Consider the following 19,675-nt stretch of genomic DNA (forward strand, 5'->3'; position numbering starts at 1 on the left):
TTTTTTTAGTCTTTTGGTGCACTTTTAGAAAGATTGTCTTTTTAAAGTTTTTTTTATAGTTTTTTTATTTTGTCTTTTTTATCTTGAATCTAGTGTTTTTCAACTCAAAACAAACTCTGAACGTTTGTTTTGATCCACTTATATATTTTGAGCTAGACTTTTTTACAAATGTTTTTGGAAGGGCTTCTAGAAAATTCAATATGACTGGAATTCATGTAAGAGTGTTCAAAGTGTTAGGTGTTATAGAAACACAGAACAAACCTACATTCCAAATGTAAGTGAGACAACAGATGAGCACAACTGAGAAAAAGGATGGGGAGAAAAGGCAAGGAACACCGTGAAAAGGAGAGCTGTCACAGAACACCGACTGCCCGCCTGTGGGTGCTGTACACATTATAGCACAAGTAGGCTTTCAGGAGGGAGTTGGAGGAGCTGTGAATGTTGATGGGAAGGTCATTTGCTAGATAAGGGTAGTGGGGAGCTGTTTGTTGGAATATTAGAAATGGGTGATCCAAGCTAGCAGCAAGTCAGGGCAGACATTTTCACACCAGAGATGAGGTGAAGGGCCTAGAAAATGAAATTGTTAATTCTTCGCAACCTTAAAATAGTATTTTAAAATGTATTTGCAAATTTGGGGTGGGGAGCTAAGCGCAGGCTGTGCCCAGGGAGGAGGCTTTTCCAAATGGGGGTGGCGGGCTGTGCCCAAGGGGGTTACACATGGGGGGCGGGGCGGGTTACACATGCGGTGGAGGGTGAGCAGGGTTGCTCTGGACAGACTGAGGAGAGTCGCTGGCTGGGGGCAAAGCTGGGGGCAAAGCGTCGTGAGGCATCTGAAGTTGCACCATCAAGTGGTGACACAGACCCTTACTGGTCTGGCTTCCACCCTGGAGTGTCATAGACTCTCATAAAAGGCACTTGATTACTTAAAAACAATGAGGAGTCTTGTGGCACCTTAAATACTAAGGGTGCATCTACAGAGCAGGGTTTCACTAGAAATAAGCTATGCAAATTGAGCTATGTCAGTTGTGTAGCTTATTTCAAAATAGCTTATTTCGAAATGGGGAGCATCTACATAGCATTTACTTTGAAATAGAGCACTCTTCTTCCAACTTCTCTTACCCCTCGTACAATGAGGGCTATAGGAGTCAGAGTAAGAAGTCCTTCAGCTTGACAGTATTTTGACATTAATTTAAAATAACTGCTTGCTGTGTAGATGTGGACTAAGTTATTTTGAAATAATACTGTTATTTTGTTATAAGGTTACTGTGTAGACGTACCCTAACAGATTTATTTGGATTCATGGGAATCTGAAGTGGGTTTTTGCCCATGAAAGCTTATGTCCAAATAAATCTGCTAGCCTTTAAGGTGCCACAAAACTCTTCTTGTTTTTTGCGGATATAGACTAACATGGCTAACCCTCTGAGACTATATCATTTAATGATAGTTGAATGTTCCTAGATGTGATCTCCACAGGAAAAAAAAATATTATTGAAAGTTAAAAGCTGGTATGAAATTAAACTCCCCGGGTCATATCATTTTTGTGCAAGCCACCTATCACTACCCACAAAGGAATCTAACTCATTCTAGCAGGAAATAGAGATGATGGCAAGAAATGTGAACACCCAGGGAAAGAAAGGGATAAAAAAAACACAATGAAAGAGGTCAGCAAGTGATAGAAAACTGTGATGGAAAGACAGGCACTGGCAGCGGTGGTGCATCTGATTGGAAAAACAGGGACAAATCACAAAACAAAAAGCAGATATTGCTCCAGCTTGTGACAAAATAAATAAATGACAAATGAGGAGAGGGAATCAAATGGGAGCAGAAAATTGCGTAGACAAGGAGAGACAAAATTGTGAAAGATGAATGGGAGGGTGGGAGGTGAGAAGACAACTACAGAAGCTAAAAAGGAAAGAGGAGGAAAAATAAAATATATTCATTCATATGTCTTACTTTGCATTGCACGCCCTCAGGGAACCATCCCACAGTTTAGTTAATTACAGGGATGAGGAGGAAGCTGATGGTGTAATGATGCTGCTTGTGAGACTTGAGCCAAATCGCTGGTGTTACTGTTGGACATGTAAATATATGAACAGGCAGGCCCGCAGACCGGGAGGGGCAAAGCGGGCAGTTGCACAGGGGCCAGGTGTTTCAAAGAAGACTTGATTAGCTTCATTAACACAAGTAATGTGTTTCTTCTGTTTTTATATATGCCTCTGCCTCTGTAACTTATACTTCAGTTCAACTGATGAAGTGGGTTTGCCCACAAAAGCCTATGCTCTAATAAATCTGTTAGGGTATGTCTATAGTACAGTGTTATTTCAAAATAGCTTATTTCGAAATAACGTATCTACACTCAAAATGCATTTCGAAATAGCATTTTGCTATTTCAAAATAGCACGTCCGCACTGAGTGGACTCTGAATCGCATTTAAGATGGGCTGGAACCAGTTCCGGCAGGGCACCAGGTCAGGACTTACTGTGTAGGCCTGCTGCCTGAGGCTATATGAGGTCTATGCTTAAAGGGACCCCCCCGGACAGCCGGTTCTCAGGTTTCCCTGCTTGCTTGTATACCTTGATGAGGGACAGCAAAGCATTTTGTCTCTGCATGCTCTGGTTGACCTCACTCGCAGGGGCAGATGAGGATTTTGTGGGGCCCAGGGCAGCACAATTTCATTCCCTCCCCACCTTTGACAAGGTGCATGCGCGGGGCTTCTTGAAGCGCAGGGCCCGGGGCGGCTGCCCTGCTCACCCTGCCCTATATCCGCCACTGCTCACTTGGGACATCACAGCACTCTGCAACATGGAGCCAGAGCTGCCTGGTCACTCTGGTGCTTCCCTTGGACGTGTTGCTGCGAGCCTGGCTGCACTTTCTGCAGGCTGCCATCTGGGAGGTCCATCGAGGGGCTGTCAGTATCCAGGAGGCCCTGCGGGAGAGCTTCCACCCTGAGGAGCACTAAGAGCCTCCCTGGTCTGCCCCACTGGGGGCTTGTGCCTCATTCCTCCCTCACGCCCTTCCACTTAACCCTCCCTAACCCCCCTTCCTGATGTCAAATAAAATACATGTATTTTCATGAACACGAACTCTCTTTAGTTAACAAAACTGGGGGGGAGGGATGAAACTCTGTTGAGACTGGGGAAAGGAGGCAGGAGAGGGGAGGAAGAGGGAAACCTGGGAGGAGGGAGCTGGAAGCAGCAGCAACGGGAAGAAGGGGGAAGGGAAGCTCAGGGCTCAGGGTTGGGGGTCTCGCTGGACCATCTTGGTTTTCATGCGAACCTGCTCCCGGGTTCGCATGTGGCCTTTGGTAGCCAGGCTGGCAGCTATCCTGCCATAGACAGCCACATTCCTTCATCTAGTGTAGAGATCATGGACATTGGGGACATGCCTCCCAAATCTGAATAAGGTCCATGATCTCCACCCTGGACCAGGAAGGTGCCCACCTTCTCCAGGCTCTGGCAGGCTTCTGGGAGCTGGCAGACTGCTCCTGGGGAGTGGTGGAGGGCTGGCTGCCAGTGGCTTGCTGGCTCATGTTTTGGGGCCACTGGGTCAGGGGCAGTGACTGCTGGCTCTGGGCTGGCAGGCTTGGAGCTGACACAGGCACTGTGGCCAGAGTCTACCCCTTGAAGGGCTCCGAGGAGGGCGGGCAGGAGAGGAGTGTTCTTGGTTGAGGCTGGAGTTTCTACCAGGGCACCCTGGGAAGGGCTGGAGGCCCCCTATTTTGAAATAAGTGTCTACACAGCACTTATTTCGAAATAGCTATTTCGAATTTGGCATTATTCCTCGTAGAATGAGGTTTACCAAATTCGAAATAAGTGCTCCACTATTTTGAATTAATTTTGAAATGGCAGTTTGGCTGTGTAGACGCTAGGAAAGTTATTTCGAAATAAGGGCTGTTATTTCGAAATAACTTTACTGTGTAGACATACCCTCAGTCTTTAAGGTGTCATAGGACTCCTCATTGTTTTTATGTCTGTGAGGTATTGGTAGAGCAGTGTCAGTATCTCTAGGTATCAGCTTCTTTTTGTCCATATTTTTATTTAGTAGTGTCATACGTTATCTCAGTCCCCTGTCTTAGAATATCGCCAATTTAGAATAAGGCCCATTTGTGCATTTTGGCTGCAACACATTGTATGTGTTTCACAGTAAAATAGTTAAATGAACCACTTGCTAGGGATCACTATTAAGATGGAAAGTGACTCACTTTGTGACACCAGAGATAAGGAAGTCTGGTTCTATGAGGAGTAACGGTAGTTCGGAATAGGAAGCCTAATCCGAACTACCTAGTCCGTGCCGCGTGTAGCTGCGGGCACGGAGTCCGAACTAGCGGACATTTAAAAATGGCGGCGCCCGGCAAGATGCAAATGAAGCCCGGGAAATTCAAATCCCGGGCTTCATTTGCAACTTCGGTTGCCTACATTAACCACCCTAGTTCGAACTAGGGTGGTAGTGTAGACATACCCTTACATCTCTATCTGGAACCAGGGATTTTGCCATAAAAATGTTGCTGTGATTTTTTTAAACCAATACTGCTGGATAGAATAGGGTAGAAGCTGATTTACAATTTAATAATGCACTTCCATAATTCTGATGATACGTGGCCAAATGCAGAAAGCTCTGAAATGCCGATTTTAATTTTTTTAATGTTTATTTAAAACACAGATGCATTACTGACTACATGATTTTTTGTGAGCACATGCAATTCTTTTTTTGGTGTTTAAACCGTACAGTAGTTTTCTGTAACGAGTGCATTTTTGTGATGCTAGTTCACATTTTACCTTATGATTCTCAATAAATAAATATAAAGTACTTTATGGCTACGTCTACACTGCAGGCTTTTTGCGCAAGAACTGTTTTGCAGAAGAGTTCTTGTGCAAAAGGTCTTCCACAATAGCGCATCTACACTGCCATGTGCTTTTGCGCAAGAGATGTGCTTTTGCGCAAGAGCATCCATGGCAGTGTGGACACTCTCTTGCACAAGAAAGCTCTGATGGACATTTTAGCCATAGGAGTTTCTTGCACAAGAAATTCATGTTGCCTGTCAACACTGCCTTCTTGTGGAAGAGCTCTTGCACAAGAGGGCTTATTCCTCATGGAGAGAGGAATAACTCTTCCGGAAGAAGCCCTGTTTTCTGACGCTGTACTGTAAATTTATTTGCGCAAGAATGCACATGCAATGTAGATGCTCTGCAAGTTTTTGCGCAAGAACAATTGTTCTTGCGCAAAAAGCTTGCAGTTTAGACGTAGCCTGTAACAATGAAATGCGAACCATATAGTAATATGGCTAAGGATCAGCTCTCCTTCCTCTTCCTCCTCAGTTAAAATAAAAAACTTGTTTTTTGTGCCCTCTGACATCACAGATTTCTACTACCTTTTTATATTTCAAATATTCCTCTTTTTACAGAGAACATAAGCGGACAATAGGATCAAAATTGAAAATGATACACTATTATGACTAATAGCTTATATTGAGATAATGCCTTTCATCCACAAGAGGAACAATGCAGTATATAGCAATGGAAAATTTAAATGTAGTTTTTCTTGGGTTGGAGAGGAAATGGCATGAACTATGTGTAATGTACAATAGCCTGCTTCAATGATTTGGTAAATTAATTGGAGAAGAAGTGATTATTTGAGAATTTAACAGAGTTTAAATTATTCTAAAAAACCCAGAAGCAAATCACTGAATATAATCATTATAAAAAAGCATTGTATTTTTAACATTTCTTACAAGCACAGGGAGGCGTGGAAAAAGTAATGCATTTTGTACATATTCATTTTATACTATTTCAAGTATACTTCTGTCTAATAAGAGGACAAAATATTTTTATGATAACTTTTTGTACCCTTAGCAAAATGCGGTGTTATGTATGCTAGAGAACATTAGCTGACACCCATTAGCACTTAACCAGGTAATAATAAATCTATAAACGCTATAAAATGCATAATTGTGCTATACTATACTCCATGTATTGAACCTTTGCTTAGTAAGCTAAAACCTGACTGCCAGTATTTACACATGTGGCAAATATGACAAAATCAGACCACAAATATTTTGCAGCATTCCATGGTATCTCATTTATTTGTTTAATTTGCTGCTATAGCAACTAGATTCCACCCCATTAGAGTGGTGGCGGTGTTTGTTATTATTTTTTCCCGCAGACCTATGATCTACTTGGTTTAAGTTTGGCTGACAGTATTTCCTACAATTGAAGACATATGCATCAACTCAGTGACCAGATTTTTACCTGTTTATCATTGCAGTAGTGATCTGTTATTGCACATGGAAGTAATATCAGAAATTATCTTCTGCTGGTTTTGTAATCGCATTTTTAAAGTTCGGTGGTTTTTTCTTTTAACTTTTCTAATAACACTCTTTTTATATTCAGTTGTACTGGAAGACAGGCAGCAATTCTGCAGAAAATACTGTAACACCAAATGACTAATGGAACTAGTTCCACAGCAGTAATCCTGCTGATCTGCAAAAATCAAGAATTCTGGAGTCTACACTACGCCATTAATTCGAGATAACTAGCCTTACTTTGAAATAACAATGCAAGCATCTACACAGCCATTCTGTTATTCGAAATAATTTTGAAATAATGGACAGCTTATTCCAAAATCTGTAAACCTCATTCTATAAGGAATAATGCCTATTCTGAAATAGCTATTTCAAAATAAGGCCTGTGTAGACACTCCACTGCTGCTATTTCAAAATACCCCCTCGCCAGTTTCTCCTGGGGCTCTATATTGAGATAGCACGTCTACATTAGGGAGCCTGCCTTGGACTAATTTTGAGGTTTCCCTTTTGAGGCTTCCCAGCAGTGTAGACATGCTATTTCGAAATAAGCTGTTTCGGAATAACTATTCTGGAATAGCTTATTTCAAAATAAGCATAAAGTGTAGAAATACCCTTAGTCCACCTTATGACAACAGTGAACATCAATTATGACCAGGGTTCCCTTTAAGCTGTGTGATTGTGTGGTCACTCAGGAGAGATTCGAAATCTGCCCAGCTGATTAGCAGAGCACCCACAGCTAGGTTTGTGTTTCTCCTGGTGATGCACATTTGTACATGCTTCAGTTCATATAATAAATTTTATTCGCACATGGATGGAAAAGATTAGAGGGAATGCTGATTATGACCTGTCTTTGGTTCAGAGGGTCCATTTGCCTCCCATAAACCAATCCCACCCTGTAAGATGTAAATAAGAACTTCCATTTGCATTTCTAGTACCCTATGGTTAGAGATCAGCACAAGGGAGAGGAAGGCTGTGTGCCTGTCTCTTAGAACGACCATCGTAGTGGCCCCTGGTGCAATGAAATAAGTGAGGAAATAAGACAAATGGCAAAAAAAGCATTCCAGAAGCTGATGCCTTCTCCTATTCTTGTTACCGCTACTAATTATTACATGTCTTAAGTAAGATGTTTTTGCTGAGAACAAATGATGCAATGAGTTTAATTAACGTTATTTAAATCCACAAAGTTAACATCCCAGCTAGCATGAGAGAGCAAGAATACAGGATAAAACCCTTAAACATTCTTTGCCTTAGCTTGTCTGCTTTGTGAACTATAGATAATACTGTCAGTTAATATCTATAACACCCTCAGATGAAATGTAATATAAAAGTCTAAATTATTGCTATTTTTGTAATGCATGTTAATTATTGGTCACTAAAAGGCAGGATACCAGATCTGATGAATTAATATTGCTATCTAGTCTCCAGTAGGGTGTACATGACTTCCATTTAAAATGATAAAACTTTCCTAGATTTTATTCAAAGATTAGCATTGCCAATATCTCATAAAATGCTTCAGATTGACTTAGTCCCTGTGATCTATGGGAACTAGGTAAAATGAATGCAAAATAGGAGTGCTCTCTTATGCGAAGTGGACTAAAATTCAAATTATATCCTTCACTTTCCAGAGGAAGGAATTTCATTTGTTCAGTAGTATTTGTGGAGTTTTATTTTATCTTGAACTTTACCATTTTTCATAAACCGTATTATATGCAGAGTTCCAGTTTGCTGAGTCACAGCCGTACATGCTTTTGTGGCTTCTTCTGCAAATACAGTAGGCAGTGTAGAAAAGCGTTATGACATATTTATGGGAAGGGTGAAATATGTAGCTCCATAAAACTAGTTAGAAAAGAAACAAACATGACAGATATTTTAAGATACTTCTTAAAATTAAGAACTGGAAAATGACATTTCCTGTAAGCCCTATTCTTTTATTTTATCATAATACTAAGAAGTTTCTTTCATGCAAAGATAAGATTTCCACTAGCAAACATGGCTAATTCCAGTTGGGTGAAAATCTTTTAAAAACATGTATGTACATGTCTATTCTTGAATCAAAAAATTAGGTTGAGGATGTTTTGCTAGATGTAAGACAGAGGAACTGCAGGTGAAACGGAAGGAGAAAGAGCCAAATGGAGGAAGAAAGGTGTGTGTCAGAAAAGGTGATAAAGGTGCAAGTAATGTACAGTACAAGACAGACAGGGGAAGAGTCAATGAGGAGGAAATCAAATATTTTAATAAAGAGGTGATGATAGTACTGTAGTTAGCTGAGAAGAGCCATAGAATGAGGTACTGATGATTGTATGTCCTGTACATTGCTGAGGAGAAAGCTTAACAGGGAAGTGAGAAATGTTTAAAGTTTAAAGTTATAGTGGATATTGAAAATTTCCCTCTATTTCATTCCAGGCCATAATATATAATTTTGGTTTTATTTGATTGCCTGTGAAGTATATCGTGCAGGGTCATCCTTGGCAGAGAAGGGGTTTCCTCCTTCTTACTGTCTCTGCCAATGCAAAGCTTAAAGAAACATAAATATGCTTCTAGTAGTCCTCATTTTGTTTTACCTGCCTCATTGAATTCAAAGTCACTAATTTCCTCAGAGCTCCCGAGTCTTTTTATTGGCTCTTTGTCTGTGCTAGTGTGCCCCAGAAAGTACATGGTAGCAGCACTTAGATGGAATGCACCTATGTATTCACACCTTCCACACAATTCTAATAATTTTGTACCCAATATACCTTGTGATGTATCATTTGAAAACTAGGAACTTACCAGTCAATAATACCATGGTGAAATGTATATAGCAATTATAAATTGTCCCTGAACAATATTCTCTAATCTTTTACATCTATGTGTGAAATAAATTTTGTGTGCACTGAATGTGCACCACCAGGAGAAACACAAACCTATCTGTGAGCACTGCCTTTGCACAAAAGATTTGCATCCGTGCCAGTGTAGATGCTCTTTTGCACAAGAAAGCTCTGATGGCCATTTTAGCCATCGGACTTTCTTGCGCAAGAAATTGACGTTACCTGTCTACACTGGCCTCTTGCGCAAGAACACTTGCGCAAGAGGACTTATCCCTGAGTGGGAGCGTCTGACTATTTGCACAAGAAGTACTGATTTCATACAATAGAACATCAGTGTTCTTGCGCAAATACTCGCGGCCAGTGTAGACAAGCGGCAAGATTTTGCACAAAAGCGACTGCTTTTGTGCAAAATCTTGCCAATGTAGACACAGCCATATAGGATTGAGAGTTGTATGTGATTCAAACTCAGAGTTTTGGCAGTTCTGTTGAGAGGATAAAGTGACTCAATCTCTGAATGGGGAGAGGGGGAGATGTGAGGGTCCCTGCTTACAGTTGGCATTTTTCATTATTTTCGTTTTAGCGGTGTTACTGGAAACTGATTCTAAGTGCACTGGCTCACTTTGCAAACTGTTCTCAAGTTCCTAACACATCTGTCTAGATGGGCAAGAAGCAGCCTGCAGGCTGGACACAGTTCATCAGAGTTAGCCCCTGGCTGGCTGCCAGACACTTTATTTATCCGTGTGCCTGCAGGTAGAGCCGCTCGCAGCCTCCATTGGCCACGGTTCATTGTTCCCAGTCACAGAGAGCTGCAGGAAGCGGTGCAGAGCAGGTCACCTCTTCCCACAACTCCTGTTGGCCAGGAACAGCAAATCACAGCTAATAAGAACTGAAGGTGTACAAGTAAATAAAACATCTGTCTGAACCACATCTGGCCTATGGGCCGCTTATTGGCCACCTCTGTCTAGACGCACTTTCAACTTTAATTGCTACTTCCAAAATATCCCAAATGCACAGTCCTATTTTGTGCATTTTTAATGTGGGGTTAATTCCCTATGAATGTCTTCTCCTCTATGGTTATTTGGGCTATAGAAGGAGAAAATCTAAAAAGAAAGGTGATGTAGGAAGAAACAGTTTGGAAATGCAAATGCTATCAAGGAGGAAAGTGCTGCCTCTTCCTCTTCCCAGCTGCCTTCAGACTTTCTTTGAAGTAATACTATTGGTGACCAATGTCACATCTCCACTTACCAGAGGATTGACACTCTTGCAATTGATCTTCCAGGGTTCTATTTAGTGGGTCTAGTAAAGATTCACTAAATCAAATGCTGAGGGCACCCTACAGTACTCCTTGCAATGTGAAGTTGATGGAGGGAGTTTTTCCCATCATCCTCCTGCTGTGAGGCCGTCCCAGAAAATTGATGCAAGCTACAACTGTTCCAGCTATGCAAGTCACGTAGCTGGAGTTATGTATCTTGCATCAGTCCTTCTCTGCCGGTGTAGACCTGGCCCAAGACTCTTGCTTCGGGCCCCAAGGAGAAGGGGCAGATGTTATGATCCATTACAGAAATGTTAGCATTTTGGTTGCACATTTTTAAAGGGATTGAGAAGCCGCTTACATGTATTCAAGAGCCTCTTCAAGAAGCTTTGTGGAAATCCACTTACAGATCAATAGTTTGTGCAGGGCATCAGAAAAGAAAATATAGTTTAGGTAACTTAAATAAAAGAGGTAGCTTGGGTATAACATGTTACTGACATACAAGTTATGTAACTGAGGGCCATGGAGGGGTTATATTTTCATTACTTCTCGATATTAATTTTAAGGTTGGAAGAAGATGCCTGTTTAGTAGAAAAAGATGTAATCTAATATAGAAGCCTGCATTTACTTCCTTCAGATGAGAAATTATTGTTTGCTAGCTTTTTTTCAAATCTGATCTCTGCAGCTTAATTGGCAATAATACAAATATTAACAGCTGTATAAGAGATGTTTGTGAGTCCACAACAGTAGCCATGGTTACCTGCATACTTTCATTGCTTTATTAATGTGTAATTCATTTTTTTTCTGGAAATACCATTACCATGTAACATAATACAATGTAGCCTCTTAATGGGTATTACTTTGTGGAGAAGAGTACCTCTCAGTGAGCCTGAAAGCTGTTTATCTCAAACAGGATTATATAGAGAACATACCACCTGGATGTTATAGATCCTGACCACCCTGTATCCTAAAAGAGGGAAAAAAGAGAATCCTACAAGCTTCAAATGATATCACTCTAGAACTTTTCACAATAAAAGAAGAGACTCTTTAATATCTTTTGGCATTTGAAAAAGTGGTCTCTGATTTACGTTGTGTGTCATAGCTGATCTTGTGGTCAGAGTGCCTTTCTCTCTGCTTCCTGGGTCCAGGAAGGGCCCTGAGAAATTGCACTGCTGGTGAATCTCAATGAAAATAATTAGCCAGATCTAGTTCCCTGCTTAGTCCTCTTAATGATTGCACAAATTAGAAGGAGACCTGAGTTAAATAGATATCTGGAGACTCGGCTGATGTGGGGAAATCCCAGGATAAGATCACCAGTTCCTGTCTCACCTCAGCCCAACATAGGCCTTGCTGGGGTTTGAGGGTGTGTGACTGGATTGGAATCTTGGACAAACAGATTGGCATCTATAAGGCAGCTACTATCAATGTAAGCTACAGCATACTTAAATTTACTCTAATTTATGGTAGGGGACACTCTTTCTCCCATCTGCCCTGTCTGTCAGAGGGATGGAAAGGAGCCCTCTGCTCCTTGCCCTCTCACCCTCCATCCCACCATCCTAAACAACACCTGAGAAACTGGCCTAATTTTTTTGTCAGATTCATGAAAAGCAAATAACTAGCTGTACAGATTTTCCAATTGCACACTAGCTTACCTAATAAAGAGAATAAATAACAATTTCCACTTGAAAATATCTCCATGTTCTTTGCAAATTTGAATGCATTCAACTTTACAAGAACACTGAAGCCCTTCAGGATTTAGGTTTGTTTTGGTGGGAAGCGGTTAAATTGATAGGTTGCTGCATTAGCTTGAAATAAAGACCAAATAACACAATATTTTAATGTGACATTAAAAAATTACTAGTGTAGCCTTATGAAAGCATGTTGAAAAGAATGATAAAGCTCTGAGCCAGACCCATTTTCAGTGCATCTCCAAGGACAAGAAGCAGGATGGCACTAAGATTAAAAGTTCCACTGCGAAGCCGGCTGTTGCCACAGTCTGACTTCTGTTGCTGCTCCTGTGCTGCCAGGTTGGAGCTATTTTTAACCATTAGCTCCTATCTGTCCATGTGCCTAGACATACTACTCTCTTCAGGAGTTTTTGTTTTTCTAAGGAATTAGAGTCTGTTTTACTTCCCATTCCTTTGCAGGGTAGTTTGTTCTGTACCATGCACAAGAGATGAAGCATGAATTGAGACCATAGCAGATGGTTTCTCAACTAAAATACAAGTTATAGATTTCACTCTTCACAAAGGACAAGTGTTGGTTGTGACCCATGCTTCTGAGGGAATGTATTGGTAATTTTCCTGCAGGAAGGGTAGGGCTTGGGGAGGAATGAAGAGCTACAGCGTTTTGGGTAATCTGTTAACTAATTTCTCATTCAGAATGACAAGTCTATTCTAAAAATGTATCATGTCAGCACTTCAATTTTTTCATTTAACTTGAGATGAAAATTGCAGGAGTTTTTAAAATTTCTGTTAAGAACCTCAGTTGGGCTGTGTCTAGACTGCAGGGTTTTTTCAAAAAAAGTAGCCTTTTTTCGAAAAAAAACTTCACCTGTGTCTAGCCTGCAGCCTTGTTCTTTCGAAATTAAATTGAAAGAACGTGGCTTTTCTTTCGATGGAGGTACTCCTCATTTCACGAGGAATAACACCTTTTTTCGAAAGTGCTTTTTCAAAAAAGGGCGCTATGTAATGCAAACTGTGCTTTTTCGAAAGAGAGCATCCAGACTGCCTAGGTGCTCTCTTTCAAAAAAGCAGCTTGCTTTTTCGAAAGTACTGATTGTAGTCTAGATGTTCTTTTTCGAAAGAAGCTTTTTCGAAAGTATCTTTCGAAAGAGGCTTGCAGTCTAGACGTAACCTTGGAGTTTTTTCATTTGTGAGTATGAATAAGGCAGTCATTTTTAATCAGTTATATGCAATTATAAGCAGATGATTCCCCCCATTTTTTGACTTCTCACAATTATAAACACCCCTCATTTCCTTTCACACATAACTGCTGTGATTTTTATCGATCAATTAACTTTGGCATTAAGAGTTAGCAGAATGAAACAGACTAAAGAGGAAAATAAAAGCACAAGAGTTGCATCTCCTTTCTGTGGGTGCAGAAATAAAAACTCACTATAGAAATATGTTTAGCAAGAATAAGAGAAATTAAAAAGACTTATAATGCATTTGTTAACAGGTAAGCGAATGCAGGAAAAATGGACCAAGTGGGATGAAGTGATGGAAAAGAGATCATTGATATACAATAGTATCTTTACTGTGTAGTATAACTAATATTGCCTAAGTTCAGCGGTGTTCCCTTATCTTGTATATATCTAAACCCTTCTTTTCTCCCAAGATTTTTATACCAGAAAATATATATATATGGTGTACACATCTATTTACCTTTAAGTTTAAAAAAATAATAATTAAAAAGCTTATGAATGCAGTTACAAAAGCCTGATCCTGTAGTCTGATGCATGATAATGTGGCTTGAGTAGGGATCTCTCTGAATGCGATGAGTCTGTGTCTATGGGTCAACTTGCAAGACTGGGACTGTTGGATTCTAAACATGATTTCTGTCATTCAATTTCTGAAAAGTAGGATATGTCCTTACTAGCAAAATAATATGAATTTGAAGGGGAGAGAGCTCTTGCTTTGGTTTTATTATAGTAGAGTAGAATTTGAGCCATCCACTCACGACCTTCCAATAACATGATGATAGTTCTCCACACCTCAGAATTCCCCCAACATTTTCTGAACTGTGCTTTTTTTTTAAATAAAGACCAGTGTGCAAAACTGTCTAATAATTTCCATTTGCATTCTCTCCAAACAGTACTTCAGCTTGTATCAATAAAAAATTAATCCTATTTTCTGATGAATCACAGAAGTAATTCTTGGTTTCTTTCTGGTTGTAAAAGAAAGTTTTGGTTGAGTCTATGTGCACATGTATTATGCTAGCAATAAAAATATCTCTCACTTAATCACCTTCATCCTTTCTGGACTCAAACAGGATATGATGGATTGTAGGCCAAGGACAAAATATGAGGACAGCTAGAAAAATAATAATTTAGAGATGTGGAATCAGATTAGCATAAATAACATGTTTCTGTAATCTTCATTTAATACTTTCACACTATTGATGACAATAGTTTTAATAGTAGTAGGAGAAGTAAATGTTTGCAGTGGATTTTTCCTTATTATTAAGTGTCTCTTCCTAACTTACATTGGTGTGGACAATACCAAGAAACAATTTATATTGAAAAGTGGTTCACAGAATTGGGCCTAAAAAGGACAGGACATAGGAAAGCTAACTGGAAACTGTGTTGGCAGTCTCAGCAGAGAGGTCAAGAGTTAAATTGTCAGAAAAATTGACAAACAGGAATAGTTCTTAAGTTGCTGTAAATTGTCTAGAGCCCCCTTGACTTCAGTTGAGCTATTACAGTTTATACCAACTGAGATCTATAGGTGATCTCTCCAGTGATAAGATGAGGCAGATTGTGCACTTGCACTGATCACTTTGTTATTATTTTATGGATACCTCACTCTCCTGGGCTATTAATCTGGCACTACTCACCAGTCCTAATGTGACTTTCAAAATATAAACATTTATCATTTTAAAAGTGTGTCTGTTATTTTGTTTTCTACCTGTTATTTACTTTTTCAGGTATAAATCTTTGCCTCCTGTATTCTTCTAAGAACAATTTGAATGTTCAACAAAATACAATTCTACAAAGAGTTTTATATCAGATATGCCCTCTCCTGAACCTAGAGTTTGGGCGGAAACAGTATTATATTTTAGTTATTACCCAAGCCTTGGTTACTATTTTTCATGCCAGGATCTTAAAACTGTGCACCCAAACTCCTCTCCCTTCCCCCTCTCTGTTTTTCTGGATTCTTTCTTGTAGCTCCAAGAGGTTTTTTTTTTTTCCCTCTTCCAGTAATACTTATTTCCCTGAAGATTTGAAGCAACACATTTATTTTCTGCTAATATAATTCTTTCCATGGAAGCAAATTATGACTTTGCAAAAACAGTTTGTTGTAAACTGTCAGTATCCAAGTGAAGTTGCAACCATACACAGTCAAGTTTGAATTTTAGTTCGGACTATCACTGTTACTGACTCACGTGCATGTACACATACCCAGCCACTTTTAAATAGAACAATTGTAGAAGAGATGGCCTGGTTAGATTATTTTTAGCTTTTGACCTTTTCAGATATGAACTACAACACATGAAAATATAATGAGGTAGCACTATTTATTTCATAGGACAGGTCCAAGGTGAAATATCAACATGGGAAGGGAGAAAGGATAAAGTCTCTAATATACTGTCATTGTTAGTAACAAATAGCCAGTTCCTTTTGGTAAATCTAATTTTACATGAGTCTGATAGGCCATATCTACTGCACACTCAGAGCATATGGGGAAAAGATTAGCAGCCAACAGATGGCAAAATGGTAAAGGCCAACCCAAGTAAGTTATCAGATTTGGTGACTGGAGAGAGAGATTCCAGCTGGGATTCATGTCAGAGGAAGATGCAAAGACAAGGCCACTAAGGGAATGTCTACAATACAGAGAAGATTAAAGCTGCCACTGTCAATCTTCCAGATCTAATGAGAGGGGCACTCCGGTCAATGCCAGTAGTCCTGCTTCCACAAGGAGTAAGGGAAGTTGAAGGGAAAGTGTGCTCTTCAACTTCCTGCAGTGTAAAGACCGCCAAAAGTCAAGTTAAGCTACTTTGACTTCAGCTACAGAGTTAATATAGCTGAAGTTACATATCTTAATTTGACCTTGTCCCGGCACGTACACATACCCTAGGTTGGGAGCCTGAGCACAAGAAAATCCCTCTCCTTGTTATTAGTGTTATTATCATAGCCGAGACATCTGCTGGTAGGTTGTGATAGAGGTGCCATCTCTGGATATACCCATCATAATTGAGAAACAAGATATTGTAGTTTTTGTTTTCCTAATGGCTTCTGGCTTCAGCTGATATATTGCTTCCAAGGAACATCTGTCACCCTTTTTCATTTACATAAATGCACCCACGTTTTTATATACACTACAGCTTCAGGCTAGTATCTCATTCAATAAAAGTGGGAAATGGAGGGAATGATGCTGAATAAGCCAGTCAGAGTAAGATAACTGATTTAGATTTAAATTTTGGACGAAGTTAGTTGAAGCCCCATATAAAAAATTAGTCATTTCTGAGAAGAGGAAGTTTGAAAACTTGGGTAGGTGTAAGACATGGTTGGTAAATTCTTACAGCCCTTTGTAAAATTTCCAGTGGCTGGTGAAAGAGAACTGTACTGGAAAGGTGGCCGTGGAGAATGGGTAAATCTTGTGTGTGTACATGGGAGTGCAGACTGTGGGCTTCAGTTAAACCACATGGTATTGTGCTCCATAACATTCACATATATGTATATGGTAGAATAATTTCAGCAACTGCAGGAATCACAAGGTGAAAGTCTTTGGCCTGTGTTTTGACAGCCAGCTTTCCACAAGTCGGCTCCTCACGAGCACCCACCCTCTCCCGCTGCTGTCTCTATCAGAGGTAGCATGCGGGGGCAGGGGATCCTGCGGGCAGCCACAGAGCAGCCTCTGTCAACACAGACCTTGGACCCCTCCATGGACAGAGTCTGTTGCCGCTTTACGCTACTGCCTCTGTATCCGAGGCAGCAAGGTGAGATGGCAGGGGGCTCCCTGGGAGTGGGGCACACTGGCTGCCGGCCCCACCTTCGGGGACCATCAAATAACTGTGTAACCGCTAAGTTTTGATGCAGTTCCACAATTATTCAGTTCATCAATATTTAACATCTCTAGTTTGAAAATGTACCCTATGCAGGAATACAGCATTCTCATTGTATTGGGAAGGCCAGGTTCAAATATTTAGGTGCATGGGGGTTTGCATTAACCTAATTAATTGTCTCATTGATTTTGCATTAACCTTGGAATCCATTCTGTGTGTGCTATTCCAGCTGTAAGAGACCATTGTTCCCTGGAGGTCTTGCTTATTAAGCTATTTTAAAAACAAACAGTACAGCTTCTCACTGGAGAGATTTCTCTCCCCAGAGCTCTTGCAGTAAAGAAACAACAAATGGAAAAGTTGCGTAATATTGTTAAAGAGTGGCCTGCCCACAGGGTTCTTCCTGTCAAGTGTTCCCAGGTTACCAGGCTCTCTGCAGAGGTTTGGCAGTTAAAGTCAAATTAAGCAGTGTTCTCCCTGTTTCAGGGGTTAGAGGCAGTTCCAGTTTCCTCCACACTCTCCAAAGTTATTAGAAAGGAGAGGATCATACCACGCAGCCTCTCCGAGCATGCCTTTTTGTAGAGGTCAGACCCTGGGGTTACATTTTCCAGCATTTGTTCTGGTTAAGATGTAAGGGTATGTCTACACTACCCCGCTAGTTCGAACTAGCGGGGTAATGTATGCATACCGAACATGCAAATGAAGCCCGGGATTTGAATTTCCCAGGCTTCATTTGCATAAGCCGGCCGGCGCCATTTTTAAATGCCGGCTTGTTCGAATCCCGTGCCGCGCGGCTACACGCGGCACGGGCTAGATAGTTCGAATTAGCATGCCATTCCGAACTATCTGTATGCCTCGTAGAACGAGGCGTACAGATAGTTCGGAATGGCTTGCTAGTTCGAACTATCTAGCCCGTGCCGCGTGTAGCCGCGCGGCACGGGGTTCGAACAAGCCCGCATTTAAAAATGGCGCCGGCCGGCTTATGCAAATGAAGCCTGGGAAATTCAAATCCCGGGCTTCATTTGCACGTTCGGTATGCATACATTACCACCCTAGTTCGAACTAGGGTGGTAGTGTAGACATACCCTAAGGGAGTCTTACCCTGCCCACACTTAAATCCCTGGTCCCAAGGCAATCAGTCCCTTTATCCTACAGTTCTGTCATTGTAAAGACACTATACCTGTGAAGGAGTAGTATTGCTTCAGAGACATCCCAGCTCAGTCTTAAAGGGCCAGTATATCCTGTTACACAGCTTTGACAGAAATGAAGACAACTGCCTCTTTGCCTTCCCTAAAAAAGGTTTGAATCACTGGATCAGAGTTGGCAGAGATCTTGCAGCCTTCCCCAGCCAACATGCCACTCTTTACTAGTCTGTTTAGAATGAACACAGAGGCAGGGAGTACAAAATTGGAACATGTAAACTCTGAATTTTCATATTTTCTAATTTTTTTTTAGTTTGATCTTAGCCAAAAATTGTATGGCTTTCTAAATGCCCTCCCCCACACCCCAATTTCAATGTTTTTTAAGTGTTTCCCTTATGTTACAGATATGGAATTACAGTGTTAACTCCAGCTAAAAAGTAGTTTCTCTTTTGCTTACTCTTGGACAGTTGTGGGGTTTGGTTTCTTTTTAAGGCCCTGGTTTAGGTTTATAAGTTCTTACATATCCAGAAACTTTAAGTGCAAGCTGAATCAGAAGCTGAACATATGTCTTTCTTTCATTCATGTAACATGCACATTTTACTCTGCCAATCTATGTCCTGTTAATAACATTTTTATTAAAAATGGCACTTCTTACACACTTTAAAGAGGAAAAATGAAGTATAGTATATTATGACATGAGGCATTTTTAAAACTATGGCTTATTGGAATTTAGTAACCACTAGAATTGTGACAGGCAAATATAAAATCTGTTTGAAGTCAGGAGCAAGAATCTCTGACTATACCACTGGTGATCTAAGCATCAGTTTCTAGAAAAAATGACCAAGTCAAACTAATTTTGGCACTAGTTTCATTGTTTAGTCTTTAGACTTTTTGTATAAACCTTCCACACTCTAGGTGAGGTTAGACAAGCCAATAGGAGAATCTTCTGATCAACTGGGTCTTGCATTTTTTTGCTGCAGCAGTCTGTGCAAGATAACTCTGGAAACATTCATAAATCATATTTCTGAAAGGGGAAATTTAATTAATTGAATATGTCATGTTTGTCTCCATAGAGTTGTATTCAAGTCAGAAGTTCTACAGATAAAGAAAAGCCATAGATGTAAAATAAAAAGAAACCCACTCTTTATTGTTTAGTTTGAGCCCTTCCCCAATTGAATAGTTTATATCAAGCTTAATCTAACCCTATAGATGAAAACAGTGTGAGTCCTTGACATTAGTACTGGCTGCTTGCACCTCCCATTGGCCCAAGATCACCATTCCTGGCCAGTGCGAGCTGTGAGAAGCAGTGCAGACCGGGTCACAGCTTCCTGCAACTCCCATTGGCTGGGAACTGCAAACGGTCATACCTCTGGATGCCTGAGTAAATAAAGTGTCGGAGGCTCGCCAGGAGCTAACCCTGGTGAACCACGTCTGAGCTGCTTATTGCACACCCCTG

The 19,675-nt window shown here is 40.6% G+C and overlaps 1 protein-coding gene across 6 annotated transcripts in view; it reads left to right on the forward strand.

The window, feature by feature from the left end:
• AIG1 (androgen induced 1) overlaps positions 1–19,675 on the forward strand; it is a 211,172-nt gene that overhangs the window by 81,307 nt on the left and 110,190 nt on the right. The window lies entirely within an intron of this gene.

This window comes from Pelodiscus sinensis, chromosome 3 (genome assembly GCF_049634645.1).
Source record: "Pelodiscus sinensis isolate JC-2024 chromosome 3, ASM4963464v1, whole genome shotgun sequence".
Taxonomy (NCBI): Eukaryota; Metazoa; Chordata; order Testudines; family Trionychidae; genus Pelodiscus; species Pelodiscus sinensis.